We start from the raw sequence: 8,641 nt of genomic DNA, 5'->3' as shown, positions 1-8,641 counted from the left end.
TTAATATATATATATATTTTTTAACTCTTTTCTATTCAAAACCAAATATTAAATTTGAAGAAAAACTATTTTTTCTGCACAAAAACATTATTTAAAAAAAAAAAATTCATCAAATTTTATTTTGGTTTAGAGAAAAATTAGTTGCGATTTATCGTACATTCATTTTTTTTAATATTTGGGTTATAAAAACTATGAACTTATCGACAACAACAACAAAAAATTGACGGTTAGCTGGGCTTGGGAAAAATTCTGTTGTGAATGTTGGCTCGTACTGGTATGCAACCCTGAGTACGCGAATCATTGCTGCTATTTTCCTTTTCCTCTTCTACACTACATATCGATCTTCCTCTACTTTCTCTCCTATACTACATACCATTCCATCTCCATTTCCTTTTCCATATAATTGGAGCGCCCATCATTCTTTGCTGATTGAGAATAATCGGAGGTTATGTATGAAGAGACGCATGAATATAGAAGAGGCGAAGAATATTTAGAATGACAGAGTGGTGTGGCTTTCCACCCTCTCTGTCTACCTCTGCTGGAAAATGGCATGATGTCTAGTTTGTAGTCAAACTTTTAAAATTTATTGCAAATTTTGTGTATGAGCGTTAATTAATATCTGTAGGTACATACTTACAGACGTAAAAATAATGAAACAAAAATGTATTCCAATTAATTGAGTAAGAAATAATTTGCATCGTTCAAATGTTCATTTTCGCTTTATAAATACTAGGTTATTAGTTTCTATACATAAAAAAAATAAACTAGTTAATGTTGGAATCGGTTTTTGTACGACAAAAGCATAAAATTAATTGTTCTCTTAATTGATTAATTTTACAGTCATTTGATAAAGTGGTCCCCATAATGTTGTGTTCTTATTTCAGACGGCCATAAAATGGCAGCACTGATTTTCAACAAAGAAAAGCGCGGGAAAGCATCAGACGCTTGTCGCCGCCGTCGGTCGGGCGCGCTCGGCAAACTTCGGCAGACTCCGGCGGCAGAGACGCGAGGTCTGATAACTGGGTAGGTACTCTGCGGGTAGGTAGGTACCTATTATTGTCAGCTGGCGGTCAGCTGTGCGCGCAGATAAAATATTTAAAATATCGCGCGCGTGTCGTACAGGTATGAACACACTAATACCGATACGCTTTTCAAATAATCTATGGTAGATAGAGCGCCGTGATGGAATATTCGAATCTATGACTTTCGAGAATGAAATAATTGTACTTTTTTCACGAATATCGCAACAAAATAATTATTTTTAACTAACTATTACGCTGTTTCCCGCAGTGGTAGGCAGAGAGAATAGAACGCCACACCAATCTGTCTTTACAAGCAATCTTCACCTCTTCCAAATCACGCATCTTCTCATACGTACCCGACGATTATGCCGCCTCCTGACATGACCACTATCATTTATGTATTAGAAATACTTGATCATGTCAAGTTTTCCTCGGTTTTCCTTTACTTCTATTGACTCCTGACTTGACTACTTAGTTTAACACACTTTCAAGTATTATTGTTCCTTGTTATCTTAATATCTTTCCCTGTATGTTAATAATAATTATTTTAGATGTAAAGATATATTTGTACTCATGTTATGTACGTATCTTTGATGTAAAAACAAAAAAAGCTAAACAATCAAACATTCCACATTTCATCTCGCGTTAACATATAATAAATAATAAACTACTTTTTGTAAGACTTTCAAAAATCAAATATGGATATAATTATCCTAAGCCAGTATGTGTAGATTTGTCAATTCTTTACAGGGATAGGACTGCATAGGATCGCTACTGACTTCAAAAAAAGTCAATCATGAACAAAATGGCTCTTTTCAATTCAATGATGAACATAATTTTGCATCACTTTTTTACGACGCCTAAGTTGGTTCACAACGTAATTATTAATTTTTGTAAAGTACACCGTAAATGGATAATAAGGATATGGAGTGAATGGACAGACCTTTTTGTAGATCTTCGGATTCCTCTAAGGAGAACTGTTACAAGCTGCGAACTCCACACTATAATGTTCCTCGTTTTTCGTCACAATAGCTTGGATTTTTAACTATTTAGATCTTTATTTTCAATTATTTTTATTTGATAAACTATATATTAGCGCGGATGTGTTTCAGATTTTATAATACCGTTTTAGCGAACTTCGATTAGCGATTTAAACACGTGTCCCGTACCAAAGTAAAGCGAGCACTGGGAAATTGCAACAACAAAAAAATGTTGCAATTTTCTTTTTCGGAATCTCATAAAATGTGCGAAAGGGAGAGGATAGAGTAAGAACGGAGAAAAGGAGACAGGGATAATAATCAATCTACGCTTAACACATTAAAAAATGGCCTAACCACTTTTCTTTGCTAATAATACTTACTACTTATTAACGAATGAACCTTTTTTTAAACTTTTATAGTGTATAAATGCATATTTCTTGGTTAATCGTTTTACCGAGGTACAAACAAATATTTCACATTTTAGGTGATATCGTTTAGAAATTTCCACACTGTAAATAATCAAAAATATTGACAGCACGATCGTGACTCGAGATTCGTTGTCGAAACAAAATACGGTAATTTAATGGTGCAAAGTGCCAACGATATTATATCGTGTTCATAGATAATAAATAAACTTTTCCATAAGAATTGGTCGGATCAATGGTAACTTGTAACAAATCCATGTGACAAAAATGGTACACTCCAAAAGGAAAAACCAAATGCGTTATCACACATAATATTTTATGCATATGAAGAATCGGGAAAGAAAAAAATGGGTGTAAATTTCCAATAAACAAAAAAAATTACGAACCACCACACCGCTTCTCTGCAAGGACAGGCAGAGTGAAAAGAACGCCACACCAATCTATCTTTGCAAACAATTGTCGCCTCATCCACATTCACGCATTTCCTCATACATGCCGGACGATTATTCCGAATTCTGACCTGACCGCTTTCAAGTACATATTTGACGTACATACTCAGGTATTTGACTTTTTTAAGTATTTGTCATGCCAAGTTTTTCTCGGTCTTCCTCTGCTCCCTTTTCGTTTTACATTCGCATCATAAATTTATTTTACCGTCCTCTTTTTACTTATTCTTTCCACGTGTCTAAACCATCTCAACACAGTTTTCTTAGTTTTTACCAATTCCAAGTATTTGAAAAACTTGATAATGCCATATTTTCCTCAGTTTTCCACTGCTTATATTACCAACCACATTATATCATTAATTTATTGTATATATAATATACATATTTAAATATGGGAGTCGAACACTGCAATATATCGTTCCGAACATTTTTAATTTGTTGCCGACGGATGTTAGAGGTCAAAATAAAATAAGGAACAAAGGCAAAATAAAGGAATGGGTAAATGATCAAGAGTTAATTTTATGAAAATTGTAAAATGTATATATTCTTAATTTTTCTCTCTTTTTGTATATTTGGTTAAAATGGTTAAAAAAATAAAATATGTATTCAAAAAGAACTCCACCGACAAGACACTTGGTGGCTTGGTGGGTCTCTGCAAAATGTTTTTTTTTTGTTAAATATGTTAAAAATTGTAATTTAAATAAATGTATACAATTTATGTTAATAATAAAAATAAAATAATTTACTAGTCATTTCATTTTTCCTAGTAATTTTGACCAAATATTAATAATTTAGTATAAACTTCTTTTTACATTCACATTTTTATCTCTTTTTAACAATAGCCTAATAAAATCCAGTGATGGAGATAGTTTGAAAATTCACATTATCCGTTTTCGCCAAAAATCCTTCAAATAGAATCAGTGGCGGCGAATTGGTTTTCGGTAAACTTAAAGGTTTTCCGAAATTTTCATTCGAATTTATACGCGAACGAAAACATTTTTCTACCCACGTAATATATTTTATTTATAAAATGTACCATCGGGCTTCTTTTATTACTTTAATTGAATAATATCAATCTCATGACGCAAGTTCTGAAAAAACTTCATAATTGAAAAGTTATTTTTTTATAAAAATACCGCTTTTTAATTAGTTTCATTTTGTTGCATTATTCTTCAACTTGAAGTCCTATAAGTTATTTCGTATTATAATGAACTTTATTTAATTGAAAGGCTGCGTGAACAAATTAATTAGTGCCGTTTTTTAATTAATTTCATTTAGTGTTTGTAAGAAAAGTTAAAAATAGGTCTTTGAAGTGAAATTTTGGAGGTGGCCATATGATAATCGATAATTAGATAAAATTTGTGAGTGAAATATCTAGAGCGCGTCACGTTTATTAGGGACATTTCGTTACATGAGAGAGAAGAAAGATATAAAGTAGAGAGAAAGAGAAAGAGAGCTATACATTCCGTCAGTACGGATGTGAAGCAAAAGACAGAGATGTTGACAGTAGGGAAAGATCCATGCTTGGTTTAAGTCTAAGAGATAAAATAAGAAATTAAGATATTAGGAGTAGAACCAGAATAGCGGATTTCATGGATCGCGTAGCAAGACTCAAGTGATAATGGACAGGACATGTTGCAAGACAAGATCCACAAGATGGACCCCTAATTTTAAAAAATGGAGACGTTGGAAGAAAAAAAAAGGCGACAGAAGACCTCAAAAAAGACGATCCGACGACATAGGCGCTATGGGGGGGGGGAGGTAAAAACTGGCTGCAAGTGGCAAAGATCGAATAAAATGGAAGGATATGAAGAGGCCTATATCCAGCAGTGCAGGACAGAAGGCTTAAAAGAAGAAGTATATCAATGATATTATGATGAAACCAAGGCCGGGTTTATAATCATAATATCTATCATTGATCGTTTCTGATGCTAAAGTCAAAACCTAATTTCAGATTCACAATCAAGACCTCGGAATTAGTGGACGCTTATCAAATGCTAAAAATACTATGTCATCCCGGTATCATTTATTTTCTAATTCGAATATTGTACAATATAAAACACAATTGAAAAACCTCACCATTGTGTATAGCACGTCAGCTGTTGTCCCGAACTACCGCGTATCTATATGTCCATATATCAAGGAATCCAGTGCAATATTAAGTAAAAGCAGCACTCCGTTCATAAAAAGGTAACAACTCTCAATACAAAAATTGACTGGGAAATGCTTACCTTTTGATAAACTTACTAACTCGGAGTAAAACTAGACTTATTGGGGACGGTCAGGTGTGCACTGCGAACCTGTTTGTGCCGAACGCGAATCCGAAGTTGGACGGAGATAACCGAAGCCTTACGGACACATGCAATTCGAAATATTATTGCATTGAGATGGAGATCATTATAAAACAAGCAAAACGTATGCACGGAGTAAAAAAAGACAATCATTTGTGTTATTAAAGTGAATAACAGTTTATAAAAATGAAACTTTTTATTTAACGGTTCAAATCTTGATTTGATAATAGTTTTTTCAAGACGCTCCGTTGCATTGTGCGGATTTTGTTGATAGAATTAAATGATGTATTTTTTGCCGGTATATAAAAAGGTAGGAACGTTGACCTTCCATATTAAAACGTGAGATAGTATTGCCAATGCATCTTTGCGCAGTGGTATTGCTGAATGAATATTTGGTATTTTACAACTTGTGTGCAAGTCGTCTTGGCAAAACATTTTAACTCATTATTGAAATGAAGCTCGCATGGTGGATTTTTTATTCGAAAAATAATTTATTGATGGTAAAAGTTAAGAAGCGAGTCCAAACGAAATGCCATTAGTTCAAAAGTACGACAGACAGCCACTCTATTTTTGAAAATTATATAATTGCGGATGTTTTAAATTTCGTTCAATGTGAGTGTAGGACTCTCGCTCGGATCGACAAATGTACAGCCGAGCTACGCCTCTATCTGCCTCTAACACAGCGCACGAGTCTAAATTTTGCTTCGATTGCATCGCGCGCCTGCCTTTCTACACACGTAACAAACGCGTAAAATTTTTTTTTGAAAAATAAAGATTTTAATTGGAAACAGAACGCGCAAAAGACGGTACGCAGTTGACAAAAATTTATGAGGCAATAGGACATAAAGATCAGATTTAGTCTTATTTAGAAAAAATATGACAAATCTTGATTGAGGTAAGACATTGAATCTATTGTGTCTATAGTATTGTTTTTAGGGATCAACCTTATTTATTTATTTTTACTAACTATACACATTCACTATCATTTTTAAGACAAATAAACTAAATATGCCATATATTCTTGTACATAATAGGAAAGGAGAATTTTCTTAGACAACTAATAAATATTTAAAAAAACACGCATGGTAGAGTGATGCTTTCTTTCCTCTACAGACTCTACACCATTGTTCCGTAAAGTGTGTGCCACGTGGTGTACCGTGGTGATTAGTTTGTCTGCCGTGGAAAAAAGTTGTTGAAAAACACTAACTAACTAACTAACTAACCATCACGCCGCTTTCCCACAGGGGTAGGCAGAGAGAATAGAGCGCCACACCACTCTGTCCTTGCAAACATTCTTCGCCTCTTCCACGTTCATGCATCTCCTCATACATACCCGCCGATTGTTACGACTCCTAACCTGACCACTTTCAAGTATTTGGCATACCTGATCGTGCCATGTTTTTCTCGGTCTTCCAATGCTTCTTTTCCCGCTGACATTCGCCTCTTAAATTTGTTTTACCGTTCTTTCCTCACTCATTCGTTCTACATGTCCAAACCATCTCAACACAAGATAACGCAATAATATAAATATGGACTAGTCAAGCAAATCGTAACGTTATCTTGGTCAACCAATAAAAAAACAAATGTGTACACTAGATATAATTCATGGTATATTGTACAGGTATAGGCAGTACAAGCATAAATTATTATTAGAAATCTCGATAAATATGTATTACTATTTCTTGAAATGTATTGTGACAGGCGTTTTAATGCATTCAGTATCACATAGCACCATATGTGATAATGATGCTGAATGCATTGAATCACGTGTAACAGTGAATTTTAAGAAATCGTGATATTTAACCAGTAAAATTTAAATTAAGGGTGGATAGAAATTATTACTACAGAGTGACTGTTGAATTTATTACTAGAAAATGGGTATCTTGTTAAATATAGCGAATTGTAATCAGTCGTCACATTGAAACAAGTTTAATAATAATTCTATAAAATAAATATCAAACTTTTTTTAAAACCACGATTAATTTTGGCACTTTTATTATAAATGGATACGTACATATCAATCAATGAAGATGACAAGGTGCTTGTCGAAACCGGATGGAAAAAGTACCAAAATAAAAGTCGTTAAAAACAAAGTTTGTTTTTTTTTTATTAAGATTTTAAAATGTACCACAAAAATTCAAGAAATCAATTATAATTCTTCAATTACAAGTGTGTCCAAATACTTGTTCACAAATCTGGACACACTCAAAATGTTGTAAATAGATTATCTGGTCAAATTATAAGCTTAATTAAAAAAATATAAAAATGATATTTTCTGGCGTTTCTCATGTGTGTGATTATAATCCAGGATTCGGACCTCACATACTGATAAAAGAGTTTTTGCTCAATAAAAAGCTTCTTTTTATCTCACCAATAGATGTCTCTAGTGAAGTTCTAGTGATTCAAGAACAATGATTCAAAATTGGTTGATATATATGTATAGAACTTCCAAGAATTTGAGCAGTGTGGTTGTCAATAATGGGTAGAATTGGTGAATATTACACGTGTGTAAAGTGATCACTTAAACCAGCCTATGACGGTCGTCAGCCCGGTAAATGCCCAGAATTTTGATCGCCGGTAATTTAGTAACGAAAATAATGATTTTAAATGCATGAGTGTAAAAACAATGGGGTAGGATCGAGTTCATATTTTTTTATGAATGGACTTTACGTTACAGATCCAAACTTGCAACACAGCATCACTAAGCAAACTGGCTCCTTAAAATTCGTGCGTGTCAAAGCTTCCAGAGATGATCATTGTAATGTAATCCAGTGTGCCTGCCCTAATATTTTCGGTCGAAATATAACATTTTGTTTTGCTATGCAAATTTTAATTCAGGTAGAGACCTCCTCCCAAAAAGCATGCTATGGATTTCAAACGATAGATTTATTCACTCCAGTACAAATTATTTTGTATTAACTGCAGTGTAGGAAAAAAACTACATATCGTAGTCATACAGGAGAAAGAGACCAAGTGTATTTTTTACAAAAACGTGATCATTGACAATTTGATATCCTACTAGCTTAATATTGCCCTGAAAAAATCCCAAAGGATTTTGAACTTTGAAGTATTATATATGGACTTAAAAATGACTAACTGTATTGATGTTTATTTTCTTGGCAAGCAAAAGTGACTTAAATGGCCCTCCTGAACATTTTACGTTTTGGTAGTTGGTCACTTTCTCCTGTACGACTACGATATACGTACATACATGGCTAAGAAAGTACACGTGGCGAATGTGAGCACTTGGATCAGATCAATCAGAAGCTAAAATCTGGTGGTGTCAAAAGTCGTAATCGGAAGGCATGTATGACTAGATGTATGGATGTGAAGAAAGCGAGGAGTGGATGTCAGGACAGAAGAGTGTGGCGTTCCATCCTCTCTGTCTACCCCTGCTGGGAAACGGCGTGATGGTAGAGTAGTAGTAGTAAGTAACTGCAGTGTACTTGTCCTATGTATGTGTAATATGTAAATACA

The sequence above is a fragment of the Brachycentrus maculatus genome, unplaced genomic scaffold (genome assembly GCF_059751285.1).
Source record: "Brachycentrus maculatus isolate JH-2025_06_01 unplaced genomic scaffold, ASM5975128v1 h1tg001044l, whole genome shotgun sequence".
NCBI lineage: Eukaryota > Metazoa > Arthropoda > Insecta > Trichoptera > Brachycentridae > Brachycentrus > Brachycentrus maculatus.
Note: the sequence above shows the minus strand (reverse complement) of the source record.